This window comes from Lycium barbarum, chromosome 10, assembly GCF_019175385.1.
Source record: "Lycium barbarum isolate Lr01 chromosome 10, ASM1917538v2, whole genome shotgun sequence".
Classification (NCBI taxonomy): Eukaryota; Viridiplantae; Streptophyta; class Magnoliopsida; order Solanales; family Solanaceae; genus Lycium; species Lycium barbarum.
Genome location: NC_083346.1, coordinates 120,455,326 through 120,476,774, shown reverse-complemented (window position 1 = coordinate 120,476,774; position 21,449 = coordinate 120,455,326). Strand labels below are relative to the sequence as shown.

Here is a 21,449-nt window from a genome sequence, read left to right as displayed (position 1 = left end):
GGTATTTTGGTTGTGTTTATGCCTAGCCATTCGGGAGGATGAGTGGTCATCGAGGATTTCATATTTCGGTGTGTTTGTGCCTACCCATTCGGGAGGATGAGTGGTCACCGAGGATTTCATATTTCGGTGCGTTTGTGCCTAGCCATTCGGGAGGATGAGTGGTCACCGAGGATTTCATATTCCGGTGTGTTTGTGCCTAGCCATTCGGGAGGATGAGTGGTCACCGAGGATTTCATATTCCGGTGTGTTTATGCCTAGCCATTCGGGAGGATGAGTGGTCACCTAGGATTTTATAATCCGGTGTGGTGCGCTGTGACAAGGGAACCCTACGGTTATCCCCTCGATGTGATTGATTCTTGGGCCTGTATTGGCATGTGCGATATTCGTATTCTCTCATGGAACTGTTGTTGACGATCATGGTCAATTTGAAAGGCATAATTAAAAGTTCTAACTTAACAAAAGACTTTATAATCGGTTTTGATAATTCTTATGGAGATACACATACTGAATACTTGTTTTTATATTGATTAATGGCTTTGTAAATTGTTTAACAAATGATATTGAGAATCACAAAGTGGAATGACTATTTTTATGCCATCTTTTCAGAACTGATTTCTTTATGTATTATTATATTTTATTTTCATAATACTTATTGCCCCCGAGGCACTCACTGAGTACAAAAGTACTCAGGCAAAACATTGTTGTTTTTTATGGTATGTTAGGTAACGAAGAAGAGCAGGTTCGTGATATTTTTGACGCTTAAGAGGACTTACTACTGCTGTGGATTTGGTGAGCTCACATCCTTGTTCGTGGGACACTTCCTTTGTCGCTTATTATTCTGGATTTCCGGGCTGCGTCCCGAAGTTTGTCGATTGTTATGTCTCTTAGAAGCTCCATAGATAGTTGTCAGAATTGTGGGTAGATTGTCAAAAGTCTCGTACGACTTAATGGGTGTTTTCCACGTTGATGGCTATTACTTATAAAGACTTCCACGGATTTAATTCATGTGTTCATGATGTGTTACATTTAATTTATAAATTGTTGGAGGCGAATATTGAACCTCGCGGGTTCAAGTATTATTATTGTGTCGTTTAGGTTCTTCCGATGTTGTACATGACGTCGGATGCCGGTCACGTCTAGGGTGGGTTTTAGGGCGTGACATATTTCCCGCTTCGCGTTGAGCCCGCATCGTGGGTGCAATGCCTGATCATGGATCTGCGTTGGCCACGCGACATGGCTCTAACGCCTAAACATGTTTTTGTCTGCAGTTTTATTTTGCGCGATGGGTTCGCCACGCACGCCCAACACGTGTTTCTGATAATCAATCTCAGTAAAACGTTCATAAATCCTTGTACATAATTCTGTTTAAGCATCACTTTATATGGTTGGAAAGGTATTTCAGCGACCTACAACTTTTATGTTTTGAGTTTTCTCAAATTCCCAATGCAAATACCCGAAAAATGGACATAACTGAAAACTGTCTCAGACTTAGATGAATTTCAGAATTTCTAACGAACTTCTTTACCTCGTTTGACCCCGAAAAGACCATTTATCACATGTGCCTATGTCACGCCCCGAACCTGTGCCTGGACGTAACACGGCACCCGGTGCTTGACTGCATGTGACCAAGCGAACCAACTGGCTGGCTGAATCAACATGTGATACCAAAACTTAACTAATTTATAAAATAAAACTAACACATGCTGATTAACTAAAAGTCTGACTGAAATATCATAATGCGGAAAGTACTTAGACAATCTGAACATATCTGAAAGTAGCCAACATGGCTAAACTAAAACAACTGAACGACTGAGTATAACTGTCTACAAGGCTAACATAACAAATATCTGACTGTCTGGACTATGTCTATGAAGCCTCTAAGAATACTGAATAACAGAGTTGTCTACAAACTGAAATAACTGGATAGCTGACAACGCCCCGAAGGAATTTGGGGCTCACCAATAGCTGATACGTGCACTCCTAAATAACTGAGTCGTCAACCTGTATATCGTTTCCTGCATCGCGAGATGCAGGCCCCCAAGCAATAAAAGGGACATCAACACATTTGAATTGTATTGGTATGTAAAGCAACTGAAGCAATAAAATACTGGAACTGAAACTGAAACTGAACTAAACAGGAAAGCAAGACGCTGAAGTACTCCCTGTTCTGGATGAAGAATCACCTGTAAAACTGTGAATATAACTGTGGCCTATGGCCCAAATAATGTGCACAAAAACTGTGGCCTCAGGCCCAAGCAATACGTATGCATAAACTGTGGCCTAGGGCCCAAAAATACAAATACAGGTGTTCAACATTAACAATTTACAAGACTGAGACTGGCTATAGCGGATAGCATGATAACTGGTTCTGATTATGGGACTCATGCAAACAATTGGTTATACACTGACTGAGACTCATGTGATAACAATGCATAAGCCTATAAAGATTACGTGTTGAGTTCATGATGTTCAAAGTGACAACCATGAACGAATTCTGTAACTGCAACCCTAGAAGAAAACATTTCTATATCATATCATGAAACTAGGGCTAAACTATATTCTGAGTCAAATTACTGACAAGTATGAAGAATGAGGCGTAGAGAGAATCATAAATATTCCCTAACGTAGATAGTTAGCCTCACATACCTTAATTCTAGCCTTTGAGCGTAATACAATGTTCGTCAATCCTCTCAACTTTGATCTATATCAATACGTAAGAGTGTTAGACTATTGAATCTTGCTTTCTGCCAAAGGGTAAAACTTAAAGACCACAAATATAAGGGGCAAAATCTAAAGACCACCCCAAAAGTAGGGCAGTTCGCACAAAAAAATGAATCTAATGTACATAAAGGCCAAGAAGAAATCCTTGAACAAAATACAATGCACACCAATTATGATGGGCCCAAGCAGGAGTAGTACACTATTAACTATTCAGAAAAGGGCCAAAGATTAAAGCCAATTGCTGCCAGAGCAGGAGTAGTACACTATTCACGCATGACTTTTTGTTGGCCTCATTCACGCACGAATTTCATGCGTGAAAGGCCAAACTTTTATTTTTGCAGTTTGGTCCTTTCATGCACTAAATTAGTGCGTGAAACCTACTTATGTTTTTTTTTTTTTGTGTTAATTTGGTTCAACTTTTTTTTTTGGTCCTACAAAAGTCGCGGATTCGTAATATCTGGCATTTTTGTGATCATCAAACAATGGCCAATCTAGGGCCCGCCGAGGGTGTTGGCCCCAACACTCTCGGCAAAAGACTATAGTATATATAACGTATTTTTTATTTTTTATGTATGTATGTATATAGATTTTGAATATCATGAACACAAAAGAAAAGGTTGCTTTAGTGGTTTAGGGGATTCAAAATTCACCTTGAGGTTTTAAGTTCAAATGCCACAACTATATTTTTATTTTTTGAATCTTTCAAGGAAATTCTAGATCCGCCACCGTCATCAAATTGAATCAAGAAAGTGATCAAAAATATAAAATAAAGCTAGAAATTTAAAAGGTATTTATAGTATAGTACCACAAAGATGACCATATCTGTGGTCACGCCAAGGCCTAAAGATTTTTGAGGAAATTAAATCATCATTGACTTGAGTCAACTGATTACCATTGAAGGCCAAAACAAGGCCACTTATCAGATAATATTTTCAATTATTGATCTTATTCCTCTTATAAATAAATCCAAAAGAAGCAAGAATTTTAGAGGAGACCAAAGAAAGAAAGCCAAGCTAAAGAGGGAATTTTCTGCATTTTCTCGTTTTAAGCTAAACACTAAATATTAATTATTTATCCAAAATTAAGTCATATTATAGGGGTGTTATAATTAAGCCACAATTTTTTTTGAGTCTTAGGATTCTTACTTGATGTTAGTTTTTTATTTTTCATCCGCTTTGAGGTTTAACTAATATGGATTAGTGTTGGAAAGCCTCACTTTGGAGTGTTAAGTGCTCTCTACCAAAGGTAACTTCATTCGAACTTCGCAGGGTTCAACTCCGATACCTCTAGTTAATGATGGAGGAATACTTATCACTCCACCACAACTTTAATAATTACATATGATTAGTTGTGATTTCTTTAGAAAATAGTGTACCATATTACAATTTTAAATATTTTAATGCAATACCATTTAATGATAATAGCCATCTGTGAATTTGGAAGTAAAAACAATTCTGATACAATGTCATTTTAAACTTGATATTTGTTACTTGTTGGAATTACAGATGGAGAAATTAAGTAATCAAAGAGGGATGGAGTACTCTATTGAGATTACCCCAATAGATGACCAAAGTCCACTGCTTGATCAAGCTACAAAAGATGAGGTCACTTTCTCTCAATCACCACTTTCATTTTTCTGATAATTTTTTTTGGTTGTATTTAGACAAAATGGAACAAAGTATATTAAGAAGACATGTTTAAGAATTTGATTAGAAATTGAAGAAGAAGAGTTCAAGAACCTATATCCTAGTGTGTCATCCTAATAGATATTAAGTACTAGATATGATAACATCTTAAAATGTTCTATTGATTACGTTAGTCACAATATTTTCTTTAACACCTTAAGTTTGTCGTCTGCCTGTCAAATGAACTGGCTCAAAAGAAAGAACAAGAGAAAACTAACGAAAGGAAACGCCAACTTTTGCTGCCCTCAAACTACTTCGTTTAGGAAATTTTCAGTCTTCATATTTATGTTTTGTATGGTCAATATTTAGTAGTAACAATTTATGTGATTTTGTTCTACTAATTACAGCTACGAGAGGGGAAGAAAACAGATCATTTAATCGAGATAAAGGAAACAAATGATCAAGATCAATTAGGGTTACACGCAAATACCAAACCTTGTACCATATTTAAAGTAAATGTGGGGCTACGGAAATCAAATCCAGATGCTTATAAGCCAAGGTTGATCTCCATTGGTCCTTACCATTATAAGAATCAAGAACTTGGTTCGATGGAGAAGTACAAATTGTTGTACCGACGACGGTTTTTGCAGCGGAAAGCGGGGCTTGATGAGGAAAGTTGCATTAGTGAAATTGAGAAAATGAAGTATGAAGTACTAAATTGTTATGACAATATAGAGGACCTGGACATTGATATTATTAGCAAATTTTCAGAAATAATTTTTCTAGATGGATGTTTCGTGGTTGAGTTTATTCGAGAGCATCATGGAATGATTCCTGAAGGAGAAGACCGAATTATAAACAAATATTATATGATAAAGCTTGCATGTCGAGACTTGTTGTTACTAGAAAACCAACTTCCTTTCTTTGTTCTCACCAAGCTTTATTACATGACAAAGGAAGTTGATGAAATACCATTCGCAAAACTGGTGAAGGAGACCTTTTCTACATCAATAGCAGAGATGGACCCTGCATCCTATTTTGCATACTATCTAGAGAATGAAAGTCATGCCGAAAACATCGCACATTTGCTTGAAGTAGTACACATGAAGCCTCACTCTTCATATTATTCTCTCCCCTTTAAAAAGCGTGGTAATAAGAAACCCCAAACATGGCAGGCCAACATGCCGAATGCAACAGAGCTTCGCGAAGCAGGGGTTAGATTTTCAAAAGTTGGAAATATTTACAGTGACCTTAGTGATAGCACAACTTTATTTGATATTAAATTTGAGAATGGACAGATGAAAATTCCTTGTTTCAGAGTCGATGATTACACGGAGACCCTCTTCAGAAATCTCATCGCTTATGAGCAGCAGTCATATGACGTACATCCTAAATCTTTCAGTGAGTTTGCAGTATTCATGGATTTTCTTATCGACTCAGACAAAGATGTCAGTTTGCTTCGCCGAAAAGGAATCATTAGCAACCAACTAGGAGAGGACAATGAAGTAGCTAACATCTTCAATAAAACTGGACAAGGGATCATCATCTCAACGGACTTCTATTACAAAGGCCTATGTATAGCAGCAATTCAACATTGTGAAAAACCATGGAACCGAATAATGGCAAATTTGAGAAGCAATTAATTTCACAGTCCTTGGGCGTCAGCTTCAACTGTGGCAGCCATCATACTCCTCTTACTCACAGTTACGCAGACAGTTCTATCTTTCATAAGCCTTTTTAAGTAACCATCATACTCCTCTTACTCACAGTTACGCAGACAGTTCTATCTTTCATAAGCCTTTTTAAGTAATCGTTTTAATTGTATCCCATACTTTATTTGCTTTACTAATCTTGCTACTCTGGCTCTCGTCACTACTCCATTCATGTGTATAATTTGTGTTTTGATGGGATTAATATTGTGTCCAAGTTCTATTAATGGATTATAGACTTGAGAATTGAAGGCATAGATTGTGCTCCATCTTTAATTAGTAAGAAGTTTTTACTTTTAGATGGTGATATCCCATACTAATGGAGGGAAAATAAGTTATTTAGTTCAAAATACTGGGAATGATAAGCTATTGGAAGTAAGCTTACTGTGCATGCTCCCGATGTTTCATTTTATGTGTATTTTCAGTAAGTTTTTTCAACTATTATCCTGTTAAAATTCACCACAAACTTTTTAAAAAATAATTGAATAAGGTCAATAAGCTCTACACTATGAAAAGTACCGTTGCTTTGTATGGTTAAAGAAATTGTTGGAACATAAATTTTTTGAAGTTATGTGAAATGTAATATATCATTATTAGTGGAAGAATATGTTAGCAGTGTACGATATTTGGATCCTCTCTTTTCTGATTCTTACCTATAACTCAGAATGCGAAACTTTTTAGTATTGTATAAAATATTTATAATTTATCTTATTATTTATATTGCAAGCACTTAATTATAGATTAATATTGTTATGTACAATAAGATAAAATTATAGTATTGTGGATTTGATAAGAGACGTGATGAAAATACTTTTTAAAATATAAAATTGCATGATTGTGTTTTCTGCCTTCAATTGTTGCCTAGATGTATTTGGCAGCAATACCAAAATTAATACTCCCTCTATTTCAACTTGTATGGCATTCTTTCTATTATGGATGTGCTAATTTATTTATTTATTTTTGCTATTTTATGCAATTTTCATAAGTTATAAAAATCAAAAGTTTATTAAATTATTTAAAACTTAAACTCTGACATTTGTTAATCATTGATATTTACAACTTCAGTCTCGTGTTTTCGTAAGATATATGAGTAAGTATTATTCATATCCATTTTTCTGATTTAATTACAATTTAGTGCAGCTAACCCAAAGGAATTTTATTGGAGGAAATAATTCAATTAATATTGTCGGCTTAAACATAAAAGGCACATGAGGTTACTCCTAACTACAAAATCAGTTTAAAAGGTAGTGATTGGTCAGTGTGCAGTAGAAGAGAATGGCATTACGTGGGGCACAAAATTTGTGGGGAAGAGAGTGCTGACGAATATGACATAAGCAAAGGGCCTTTTACTCAAGCCACTCATAAGCTACAGTAAGATTCCTTTAGACCCAATCAAATTGCTCTGTTTAGGCCGATATGACGGAAATACCCCTAAAAGCCAAGGAGGCATGTCGACGATCTCATGCCCAAACCCACTCTTCTATAACAGTATCCTCACCCCTTTATTAAGTGTGGTAAGAACCACCCAACACAGCAGGCCAACATGCCGAATGCAACAGAGCTTTGCGAAGCGAGGGTTAGATTTTCAAAAGTTGGAAATACTTACAGTGACCTTAGAGATAGCACAGCTTTATTTGATATTAAATTTGAGAATGGACAGATGAAAAATCCTTGTTTCAAAGTCGATGATTACACAGAGACCCTTTTGAGAAATCTCATAGCTTATGAGCAACAGTCATGTGACGTACGTCCTAAATGTTTCAGTGATTTTACAGTATTCATGGATTATCTTATCGACTCAGACAAATATGTGAATTTGCTTGGGCAAAAAGGAATCATCAGCCACCAACTAGGAGAGGACAGGGAAGTAGCTAACATCTTCAATAGAATTGGACAAGGGATCATCATCTCAACAGACTTTTATTGCAAAGACGAATGTAGAAAAACAATTCAGCATTTTGAAAAACCATGGAACCGAATGAAGGCAGAATTGAGGCGCAAATATTTTGCCACAGCCTTCGTCATACTCTTACTCACAGTTGCTCAGACAGTTATATCTTTCATAAGCCTTTTTAAATAATCGTTTTAATTGTATCCCATATTTTATTTGCTTTGCTAATCCTTACTACTCTGGTTCTGGTCACTACTCCATTCATGTCTATAATTTGAGTTTTGATGGGATTCATATTGTGTCCAAGTTGTATTAATGGATTATAGACACGAGAATTGAAGGCATAGATTGTGCTCCATCTTTAATTAGTCAGAAGTTTTTACTTTTAAATGGTGATATCCCAAACTAATGGAGGGAAAGGGAAAATAAGTTATTTAGTTCAAAATACTGGGAATGATAAGCTATTGGAAGTAAGCTTTATACAATCAAAAGGGATTAGAACATGTGGCAAACTGTTTAGATTAGGGGTAAATTTGGACCATAGTAAAATGGTAAGGACATAATTAGCCCAATAGTATAACGAAGGGTATAAATAAATCATTTCTCAAAGTTAAAGGATAATTTTGGCCCTTTTCCGTTCTATAAGTCCTCCCTAAAAACATATTTCATTCCTATAATCCAACTTTAAAACTATATGACAAAATGGACATGGTTAATTACAAACAACATGAAGAAGCAATTGTGTATACTGAGCACAAGTAGACATATGCAGCTGTAGAGGCGACTGAGAAAAATGAATTTCACTGCTACTGACATTTCTCATCATTTAATTAGTATAAAAAATTTGTTCTCACAATAGTCACACACAACAATGAGAATCAAGAAGACCAAAGCATATACCCAAAAATATAATACACCTGCAAAAGCAATGCATCAAGACAGTGGAAGAGCAGAAATTTGAGGAAGTTAATTGGCCACATGAACGTTTCCAACTTCTAATTAGAAGTTAGCCCGTATGAAATGTAATTGTATCAACTTTGCAGATATTTTCGATTATTAAAAATACATTACACGAATCACTACACATGAATTTAAAAGCAGTCAAAAGATTCTAAAGATAAACCCAAACTCGTTTTCCTGCATACTCAGTAGGGCACAAAAGCATAAACCTTTTTTCCTAAGAATGTTGTCAAGAAGCAATGATAATTTGGAACGCTTAGCCTTAAAAAAATGTTAATAGGTAGAAGTAGGAAAAGAGCACACGACTTCTTCTTTTTTGTCATTTGTTAGCAAGGATAATTGTGCCTATATGACTGGCCAAAAATCATGAATAAACTTGAAAAACCGATGAAACATCAGTTGGAATCACAGATGAATATAAATATGAGACATCAGTCAAATTCATGGATTTGCATCAGTAATAAAAAAATTGAACTATATAGAGAAAATTAACAAAAAGAAAAGGAAAACGGATTGTTACATTTTGTTTAACAAAATATTCTTTAGTCAGAACCTGAAGTAATTAAGAGCCCGTTTGGATTGGCTTATAAAGTTGCTTATAAGCTGTTTTCAGCTTTTTTGAGTGTTTGACTGGCCAGCTTAAAGTCATTTTGTGCTTAAAATAAGCTCAAAAAAATAATTGGGCTCATTTGACTTAGCTTATATAAAGCAGCTTATAAGCTGAAAACAGCTTATAAGCCAAAAAAAAAAAGTTAGACTACCCAACTTATTTTTTTTAGCTTATAAGCTGTTTTCAGCTTATAGGCATAAGCCCATCCAAATAGGCTCTAAGTAGAACACTCTACTGAATAAAATAGCACAGAGAAGGACAGAATGGGACAGATTTTGGGCACTAATTCTCGATGATGGAATCCAGTTGCGATTTTGTCATTATTCCGCTACCCAGGGGCTCCGAGTACACCTTGTTGGGTTTCCCATACCGTAGGTGTTGAATTTGACAAAATGTACTTTAAAACATGTGTAAATGTTAAATTAATCAATCATCAAAGAAATGTCTATATTAACTATAAGGGGTCGTTTGGTAGAAGGTATAAACTGAGATATCCCAGCACTAATTTTTGTACCGTGTTTGGTACAAGGTATAAATTTATTCCAGTACCATGTTTGGTAGAAGGTATAAATTTATCCCTTGTACCAAATACGGTACAAAAATTAGTGTTGTACCGTGTTTGGTACAAGGTATAAATTTATCCCAGTACCATGTTTGGTAGAAGATATAAATTTATCCTGAGATAAATTTATACCTTCTACCAAACACAGTATAAAAATTAGTACTGGGATATCCCAGCTTATACCTTCTTATCCCACTTATACTGGGATTATTTTATACCATCTTTTAGATGGTATAAAATAATCCCAATAGATGAGATAAATTAGTCCCGGGATAATTTCGACTATCTACCAAACGATCCCAAGTATTATGAATTGACACCAGAGAACTACACTCCTTTGATACCAAATGACAGATCAATTGGAAGAATTCTGAAAGAAAAAAACACAGGAACTTACAATTTAAGAAGAAACATAGTAAATTTTCATGAATATTAAGATTGATATTCTCATAAGCAGTAACATGAAAATGAACTTGAAGAACATTAATGAACTTAACCACATCAAATTGATATCCATGCAAGCAGGAGACACATAGGTAACCAGAATGTACAAAAGATACACCTTCACGTTGCTATCTCCACGCTTCATCAATGTAATCCCTTCAAACTTATCCTCCGTATATTCTCGCTCATTAAAAAGAATTTTCATAGTAACATGAAAAGGTATCATAATCGGAGCGATCCTTATGGAAACTTTTCTCGAATACTGCTCTCAGATTCAGATTGAAACTTTCTTCTCCCGCGAGAATCGCAGCCTCAACCATGTTTTTGATTCTGAAGAACAGATAATAATGAATTAATTAATGAGGGAAAAAGACAAAAAAAAAATAGGGAAAAAGATAAATAGTGTTTCTGATCAATGAGGCATGCTACGTCACCGGGCCTATGTTCTGTAATTATATATATATATATATATATATATATATATATATATATATATATAAATAGATTTTTCATTCCAACTCCGCCTATGAGCTATGTTGCCCTTGACATAAATAGGCTTTGATGTATGTAAAGAGTTAAATAACTTTAAGTCTTTTTTTTTTGGCTGAATTAATAACTTTAGTCCACAACCCTAAATATATCAGATTCTTCCAAAAATAAATAAATAAATAAATTAAAAAAAAAACATTAAATTTATTTGAGATGATACACCCATTCACTACACCAAACCAACCTCATGACTTAAAAGATCATGTAAACATAACATTTTACTCATATACTTTTTATTACTATCATGAACTACTACCTCCACCAGTACTAGTCAACACCACCAACCACCTATACTATCAACCCCCATTGCACAACCACCACCGTCTGATCACATTTCGCTATCATTCACACCATCAGTCATTACTATACATCCATCATTTCTAGGCAATGCCACCACTGAACAACTATCATCGCCATCCTCCTCCACCAACAACGATCACCACCAACCCCCATCTTAGCTTATAACCATCAATATTGGCACCATCACCATCACTGGCTTTTAAAGTGTGTCGTTCTTCAAAGAAGCAATTTATACAATATCATGTAAACTAATATTTTATTTAATATCTTATGGATATAATATTTGTTATCAATTTATTAATTTTTATATTTTCTTATAAAGACAAATTATACACATTTAGATGCAAATAAACAATTATTCATTTCCAAAAAGTTTAAGATGGGATAAAAGATAGCCAATCTTAAACATGTTGGGATGTTAGTGAGTGTTTTCCCAAAATTAATAGTTGCCGAAATTTGTTGAAGCTGGAGATTTTTCTTACCAATGCTAGTTAGAAAAAAAATACTACTGAGATATTAAAATCAGTACTTATATTTATTTAGGACCCAACCTACCCTAAGTCTTTTTGTTGCGCAGAGTGTCCTTCTTTTGGGCTGGTCTTTATATTTTGTCCCTCATTTATGCCTTCTTTAATTTTTGTCCTTGCCGCCTGTCTAATGAAAGTTTTTTAACGAAATTACCCTTACCCCATTAAAACCCTTTCTATGTCGTCATTTGCCCTTTTTTTTTTCTTTTTTTTTGCTTCTTCGTTCCTCTTCTGTTTTGTGTCTGTCTTATCTGTTCTAAAATTTAGGTACGAATTTGGATCTTTTGCTCGTTTCAATATTTGTTTTTATGTTAAATTGTTGTTTGTTGAATTGATATCTTTGTCTTCGTCGTTTTTTATATTTAATTGATCCTTTTTTATTTAAAATTATAGTGTTTTGTTAAAGTGTCTGTATGATTTTTAAACTTTAATTTCGTTCCCCATGTATATATTTTGGTTTTTTGAATGTCGTATTATGAATGTCGTATTATATATTTTAGTTGATTTTGATATGCGTTTTGATTTTCTCTTTGTTGAATCTTTGAAGTTTTGCCTGTGAACAGCTGTTTTATGTTATTGTTGTTGTTTTTGTTTAATAATCTAGTTTTTGTGAAGAATGTGTTTGTCTGAGGCAACATATGCCGGGTCCGGCAGAGTTCTTGGTTTTTGAAACTGAAGTTTAAGTTAGTTTGTATGTGTTTTGATTTTTTGGTGTTTTTTTTTGTTAATAATGTTGGTTTTTATGAAAGTTTATGTGTTTTCCTGATTATAAACTTTAGTTTAAGATTTTGGTGTTTTTTTTTGTTTAGTAACCTGTGTTTTCATGAAGACTGTATTTGTCTGAGGCAACATATGCCGGGTCCGGCAGAGTTCTTGGTTTTTGAAACTGAAGTTATGTCGGTTCCAGCATAAAGTTATGTCTGTTCCGGGGTAACTTCATGAATTAAGTTAATTTATGTGTGTCTTGGTTTTTTGGTGTTGTCTTGTTAATAATTTTGTTTTTTATGCAATCTTATGTGTTTTTAGTGTTGTTTTGTTAATAATGTTTTGTTTTGGTTATGAAAAATGAAAGTTTGCCTCTCACGGCATACTTTGTAATTTTGTAAACTGAAGTTTTTCCCCTTCCGACAGACTTTTGTAGTTCTTAACACTTGCGTAAAATTTTGTTTTGCTCATGAAAATGAAAGTTTGCCTCTAACAGCATACTTTGTTCTTTTGTAAAGTGAACTTCTGCCTCTTCCGGCAGACTTGTCTAATTCTTAACACTTGTATACTTTTTTATTTTGCTTATGAAAATGAAAGTTACCTCTAACAACATACTTTGTTCTTTTGTAAAGTGAACTTCTGCCTCCTCCGGCATACTTTTCTAGTTCTTAACACTTGTATACTTGATGTTTTGCTTATGAAAATGAAAGTTTGCCTCTAACAGCATAGTTTGTTCTTTTGTAAAGTGAACTTCTACCTCCTCCGGCAGACTTGTCTAATTCTTAACACTTGTGTACTTTTTTATTTTGCTTATGAAAATGAAAGTTGCCTCTAACAGCATACTTTGTTCTTTTGTAAAGTAAAATTATGCCTCCTCCGGCATACTTTTCTAGTTCTTAACACTTGTATACTTGATGTTTTGCTTATGAAAATGAAAGTTTGACTCTAACGGCATACTTTGTTCTTTTGCAAGGTGAACTTCTGCCTCCTCCGGCATACTTGTTCAAAACTTTGCCTGATTATTTTTTTCAACTGAAGTTACTATAATTTCAAGTCTAAGTCATTGAGCATTGTATACTAATCAAATGGAACGTATAAACTAATCAAAAATCAGAACAAAGCAATAAATTTGATCAATTCTATGTTGTTGAGTAAAATTATGATTCGCAATGTTGAATCTCAACTGAATATCAGTTGTTTAGTTCATAGAAGATGATTTGTTGTTATTTTCAAATATTAACAAATCTAAACTTAATAAAACATCAAATTGAGTTGAATTACGTTCAATTGAAACACTATATATTATGTATTTACCTTTTCTGACGTTGTAGCAGCAAAATCAATGGAGATTTCTCCGGTGAAATGTTGGAACGATGGAACGATTGAAAGGTTTGTTGTTGGACTGATAGGTTTAATTGGATGTTTGGGGTTCGTTACAGACTCTCAGGTTTTTATATGTTATGGGTAGGGATAGTAACGCCTTTTTCTTATTATCTTTTAGCTCAGAAGGGCAAATATTAAAGACCACGCATTGCAGGGGCAAAAATTAAAGACCAGCGCATTTGAAGGGCATTCGCGCCAATTGCCCACCCTAAATCAGACCCAACCCACTAAAAAGCTTGGGTGCCTATTTACAGTTTATTCAAGTCATGTAAGTAGTAATTATTTTCTTGTGTTTTTATTATATGTCTCACACGTTCAACTCTCCCCCCACACATGTACACACACAACAAAAAAAAAAAAAAAAAAAAAAGGAGAATAACGGCAAAACTGACCCTTTTGAATAGTTCAAGGGAAAAATTAACCAGTTTTCACTACAAGAAAAAATATATTTGGCAACAAAATTAATTTTGTTGCCATAGATTGATTATTGTTGCAAAAAGTACTTTTGGAAACATTTTATTTTTTGTTGCATGGACTTTTTCCAACGGCTGTTATTGCAACAACGTGCAACAACTTTTTTTTTTGTTGCCAAAAGTATTTTTTGCAACAATAATTAATACTATGGCAACAAAATTAAATTCTTTGGCAACAAAAAAGTTCTTTGCAAATAATAAAACTAAGTTGTTGCCAAATATTAAATTTTTTATTGTCATTTCTATACTTTCTTGTAGTGTTTCTCTTGTTTTAAAGCAACCGTTATCACGAAGGGTATTTTGAGCTATTTGGCTAGTTGGAGGGCATTTTTTAGCCAAAAATGTAATAAAGGGAAATGTATGGGGAAGATTAAAGTATACGTTACGTAGCAATATGGATAATTGAAAGAGTGCCATTTGACCCGACTAGCGAATCTGTTTACTGAGTCGGCTTAGCACGCTAGGAGTGAGAACTTAAGGTAGACGGTAAAGTGCGAAAAGAAGTCAGTGATAGGCTCTTCGTCGATGGCTTGGCTTTAGGTCTATGTTATGGCAAATGGAAGCGCGGATTAGCAGGTGTAAATTTAACCAATTTCGAATAGTTAGGGGTGTTTTTTGCCCCTTTCCCTATTATTAAATACGTCTTGAAAATTGTATTTTCATCTAAAATGACTATGGAAGCTAACTAGTTAAAGTTAGATGACTTTTGGAAGACAAAGAAAGATAAGTGACTTTTGATTGCCAATTATTGTAAGTTGAGTAACTATTAATTAGGCAACCAACTCTACTTACAGGGACTTCTTTAATATTCTTTTTTCCTCTTCTTGTTCATTTAAATTTAAAACAAGATGAGTGTCAATCATCTAACAAGCAAATGCAAAAAATGTATATAGGAGGAGAGCCTGATCTAGTGTGTCGATCTAAAAAAGCACTCTTTTGGACATATTTACTTTAGAAATTTAATTTACAAGAACAAAAAGTTGTTCAATGTGATATTAATTCAACGTGTTTGGATAAAGGTTTATATTATGGCAGCATAAAGTTAAGACTGTTCTACTACATATAATCAATCTGATCTTTTATATGCAATCTTTTAATTTTAACACTAAATTTTTTCACTGTAAAAAGGATCTTTCTTTGGAGGATGATGGAGTGGTGGGCTTCGACGAGGAAGCACAAAAACTGATCAAGCGACTTATTGAAGGACCTGAGGATCTAGATGTTATTCCCATTGTGGGTATGCCTGGTCTTGGAAAAACCTCATTGGCGAAAAAAAATTATTCTGACTCTCAAATTTGTTATGATTTTTTTATCAATATTTGGATTTATGTTGGTCAGCTAAACAAGACAAAGGACATCTTTCTTAAAATCCTGAAACAGTTCACGAGAAACATGGAACAATATCAAGATAAAGATGCGAACGAATTAGCTAAGGTAATATGTAAATTATTTCAGGATAAAGGAGGTAGATGTCTCGTTGTCTTAGACCACGTGTGGGAGCCAGAAGTTGTGGATTCGGTCATGAAAGTTTTCCCGGAAAATAATAAGGGTCATCGAATCATGATCACCATTCGCTTGGGAAATGTAGCTTCAAGCCAATGAAGATCCTCAGAATTTGAAATTTCTTACTCAAAATGAGAGTTTCGAGTTGTTGAAAATGAAAGTTTTTGGCAAGAGAAGGTTTCCCGATGAGTTAATCAGACTTGGAGAAAGCATTGCAGAAAAATGTAACGGATTACCACTTGCTATAGTGGTAATTGCGGGTGCATTGATATTCAGCACTAACAAAAGTAACTGGATACAAATTGAAAAAAATGTGATGGAATATCTCATAAATAAGGATGATCAGAGCAGCTGCTTGAATTACGTAAAAATGAGTTACGATAGTTTGTCCCAAGAGATGCAGGCATGCTTCTTGTATCGTGGTGCCTTTCCACGAGGCTTTGATATCCCTGCTTGGAAATTAATTCGCTTGTGGATAGCTGAGGGCTTAATAAAGTCCAAACCGGCGTTACCCTAGAAGAGACAGCACAGTATTATTTGAACGGGCTTGTCAGCAGAAATTTAGCGATGGTCATGTCAAAAAAGCCCGATGGTCAAATAAAAACATGTCGTGGTCAGAACATATTGCACGAGTTCTGCAAACTCGAGGCTAGTAGAAAATGGTTTTTCCAAGAAATAAGTTCAGCTGATCCTGATCAGGCTATTGTTTCTATACATGATCCAAGTACTTCTCGTCGATTATGTATTAAATCCTCTGCTCTGCATGATTTTCTATCCACAACACCGTTTGCAGAGCATGTGAGATCCTTTTACTGCTTCTCCACAAGACAGATCGAGTTGCCTCCTAGTAATATCAAATCTCTCTGCAAAGCGTTTCCATTGATCAGGGTCTTGGACATTGAGTCCCTGAAATTTGTGTTCTCCAAGGAATTTAACCAACTATTTCATTTGAGGTATATTGCTTTTTCATGTGACTTCGTGGCCCTTCCTCTGGCCTTTGGTAAATTTTGGAACTTACAAACCCTTATACTAAATACATCGGCTTCAACTCTTAAAATAAAAGCTGACATATGGAACATGTTAATATTGAGGCATATACACACCAACGTTCCTGCAAAATTGTTGTCCCCTTCTACCTCATCAGGTAAAGCTTCTGGCCTTCAAACTCTTTCTCAGGTTGCACCAGAGAGTTGCAAGAAAGACGTCCTTGCGAAAGCTTGTAATCTCAAAAAGTTGAGCATTCGAGGGCCAATGATGGCTTTCCTTGAAACCAACAAGGGTGGACACGTCAATCTTGAAGAACTGAAGTGCTTGGAAGAACTGAAACTGTTGAATGATGCTCTTTACGGGAATAAAGTGCTTCACCTTCCTCCATCATTCGTCAGGATTCTATGTATGGTAAAGAAGTTAACTTTGTCTAAGACAATGTTTGATTGGGACGAGGCAAATAGTTTGGGGAAGCTAGAATCCCTCGAGGTCCTGAAACTGAAAGAAAATGCATTCACGGGGAATAAAGTGCTTCACCTTCCTCCATCATTCGTCAGGATTCTATGTATGGTAAAGAAGTTAACTTTGTCTAAGACAATGTTTGATTAGGATGAGGCAAATAGTTTGGGGAAGCTAGAATCCCTCGAGGTCCTGAAACTGAAAGAAAATGCATTCACGGGGAAGTCATGGAACCTGGAGAGAGGAGATTTCCTTCAACTCTCAGGTCTTGTGGATTGAAGGGGCACTCGACTTGGAAACTTGGGAAGCTTCAGAAGCTCATTTCGCAAGAGTTAGGCACCTCATTCTTTAATCTTGCGAAAATCTTGAGGCTGTGCCATTTGAGTTGGCTGATGTATGTAGCCTTCAAGAGATGAGGCTGGAGAACACAAGAAAAGCTGCCAAATCTGCAAAAGAAATAGAGATCAAGAAACTGGAAAGCGACATCAAATTCAAGCTCACCATAGTCCCTCCTGAAACTGATTAGAAGGCCCAGGCCAACAAAGCTGAAAGGTCAGTTAGACTTCATCTATTTTCTTAAGATAATTTTAAATAGTCTTATGTTCATGTCCTGATAGCCAGCTGCAATCATTATCATTAGAGACAGAGGCGGAGCCTCAGGATTTGATACCTATTTGTTCTAGATTCTAATCTTTTTTAAGTTACAGGGTTCTAAATTAATAATTTATAAATATTCAATTGATATTTAAGAGAAATACAGGATTGAACCAAAGCTATCGATTTCGGCCGAACCTATAGCTGACATTCTAGTTGTGCCTTGATTAGAGATTCCTATGAGAGTGAATCTATTCTCTGTGTTATATATCCTTTAAGGCTGTTTCTTCTGTGGTTATATATTGAGTGCTTTTCTTTTATTTATTTTCAATCTTTCTGCAGGACAAATAGTCTGCTATTTGATAAGGAGTCAACGCATTTCATGTTTTCAGCAGTCTGCTCATCATATTCCAATATATTACAAGCTGTTTGTGTTGTATTTATTCAAGCATTGTGAAGCTGATCAGCTTCCTGGTTGTTGTTACATTTTGCAATTCTCCATATTTCTTTCTAAGTTGTAGTGAAACTGTTCCATCTTTCCAGTTCTGTTGTGTCTGTATTGCTAATTTACTTCATGGATCTTGTCAAAAGACATGTCATGCCCCCTCCCCCTCCTCTTTTTTCCCTTCCAATAGAAGACGTCTTATTCCACTTAATGTGCTTAATTTCATCAAAGATGAGTTCTAGTTATAGAATACCTAAAAACTCCTCTGAACTTGACTCAGATTATATTAGTTCCCTGTAGACATCTTATCAGTCTGGCAAATTGGTGTTTAATTTGAGCTGAATTTGAGCGAGTCAAAATGAACTGAAGCAATAAATGTTATTGTCCAACTCTGCCCAATAAACTTCCACTACTCCACCCATTCTCCATATTAATAGTCACTAATGTCAGCAACTAAAATCACTCAACAGATCCTCCATTCATGTCAAATTCAATTAAAAAATTTAAGAGAAACCTTTTGTTCACAAAAATTGAACCATGACAATTTTCACACTAGTGAATAAATGCTAGAAAGTTTTGACTTTGTCCAATAATATGGGTGAATCTGCCATTGAAGACAAGAAAAATAAGGAAGAAATAGAAGTCTTTCGTTAAAGGTAATTTCAATTCCTTCAAGATGAAAAAAGAAAAATTAAAGAAATTGAAAAATGTGACATTGGAGACTAAGGTCTGCTCTTTCACAAAACAATGGTGATTGGGGAAAAAGAAAAAGGAACCGAGGAGGGGTGGGTCTAATCTGAAAACACAACAACAATATACCTGGTGAAATCCCATAATGTCGGGTTTGAGGAGGGCAAAGTGTATGCAGACCTTATCCCTATCGAAAGATAGGCGGGTCCAATCTGAAGACATGGATAAAAACAGGGGAGAAGTTAAAAGGAAAGGAAAAGCAAAGGAAAAAAAAGAGTAAGAAAAAATACTTAAAACGAAACGTTTTTTTCAGAACGTTGGCACATGGCAAAAACATTTGAATTCTTACCTTTTTAATAGTTCCGTTAGATGAAATCTGAAACAAAGGCAAAAATGTTCCTTTTTGCTAACGGCAAGGTCATAAAACTGCCTGTTTCTCCTGTTGCTATTTTTAGTGGTTAAACCTTGTCTAGCTCAACTGCCTTTGGTATGTTTGCCACTTAAAAGAATTTCAATGGCTAGAGGTGGTTCAGAAAACCTAAAGAAAAGGAGACTTCTCTCCAATGGATATGCTTTTGGAAAGGCTACATTAGATATGCAGTTGTCATGAGGATAGTCGATTTCTCTACATAATCCCACTTGTGGATGTTTGCATGACCACCTGTTGAATGCAATAATTTTTAAGCTACTAATCTGGAGAGTCAACCACTTCCTGAATATTTCAGTGTTGATGAAAGCCTTAGCTGTTTCACGTAGAAGACATTTGATGTCTATATGATATATTTTGATTATACATCCTTGATTTTGGTCTTCTACAATTACTCACAACTCCATATCTACTTTGTACTTGTGCAGAAAATGCTTTTTCCTTGTGGTCTCCCTCCCGAAAGGGAAGATGATTAAGAGTTGCAACACGATAGCACCCTTCAGACTCGGACATCTGTCAAGTCAAAACCTTCCTGCTTTGATCTCGAGTTCATAATACCTAAGGTTGATGTGATGTGAAATATTTGACTTGTATTAATCCCGAGTTATCTAGTGAAAGCACAATCACGGATACATGTTTTGAGTTAATTGAGTTGCTTTTTCATGTTCAACTAATAGATAAATATTTCAAGTTCACTAGTTATTTTTTTCATGCTCAAGTGCCATGGAGAGGTGTTGAACATCGAGTAGCTGCTATATAGTTGTGGTAAACGTCCACAAGTCATCACAGATATACAAGAGTGAGCTGAGCAAGTCATATGCAATAAAACATACTGGATGAAGCAGCATAACAGTTCTAAGTAGAATTATGACTCCACCAGAAGCCTAGCCTTAGTGGTTCTTTAATTCTAATTCTGTAAGCATCGGAGGTTAAAAACTTTTCATTTTTGGTGGTTGAGAGTGTAGAATACTATTTTATGGATTATTATACGAATTGACTCTCGTTAATGTAAAGAAAAAGTTGTGAACAATTGAATAATACGGCCAACTTTTGTCAAAAACATAGCAACTTGTGACCTATTTAACACGATAGATTAGAATAATATTACTCCCCCTGTCCACATTTACTTGTGACCTATTGACTTGGCACACTAATTAAGGAGCCAAAAATAGAATGGAAAGTTTACCCTATCACCCTTTGAATATAATAAATTTAATGTCTTGGGAAATGCATTGAGAGATGACTGTAGTTAATAATAAGGATAAAATAGAGGGAAAAATGATAAATTATGTCTTGGTTTTCTAAAGTGGTTAAGTAAAAGTGGACATATTATAGTGGACAAGTAAAAGTGGATGGAGAAGTACCAAGTTTTTTTCCTTCCGTCATATTTTATGAATAATTGATCAACACATACAATTTTTTCCTATAAGGCAGAATTTATGGTCAATTGAGCAGGTCTACTCCGTCTGACTTATAGCAATATCCCAAACTTTTGCCCCATATGCAAAACTTATTTATGCTCACATCTATTGCTCAATGGACAACAACAAATTAGCCTAGCGAATTTCCTAAAACGAAGGCTATTACTTAAAAATTTTGTTAAGTAGGGGTCAAAAAAAGCAAGACAAAGGCCATTCCAGTAAATTACTGACCCCATATGGCCAACTTCTTTTCCCAAGCATCAGTTTCAGCCCAAGTGAAAATGCTGAACCTGATTAACCACCGACTCCCCAAACTGCCCATTTGGCCATTCACAGGTATGATGCTTTTTGCATTTAATAGCCCAATAATGTATATCACACAATGTATACAAATATCGATTCACATTATATGTATATCAAATAGTATATATCAGACAGTGCATACAAATATTTAAGTATAGCAT

General features: G+C 35.1%; 2 pseudogenes; both read left to right on the top strand.

Moving 5' to 3' along the window:
* Positions 1 to 3,448: 3,448 nt before the first annotated feature.
* LOC132613416 (UPF0481 protein At3g47200-like) lies at positions 3,449 to 6,091 on the top strand (annotated as a pseudogene).
* Positions 6,092 to 7,598: 1,507 nt separating this feature from the next.
* On the top strand, positions 7,599 to 17,939 carry LOC132613415 (putative late blight resistance protein homolog R1B-23; annotated as a pseudogene).
* The last annotated feature ends 3,510 nt before the right edge of the window (positions 17,940 to 21,449 follow it).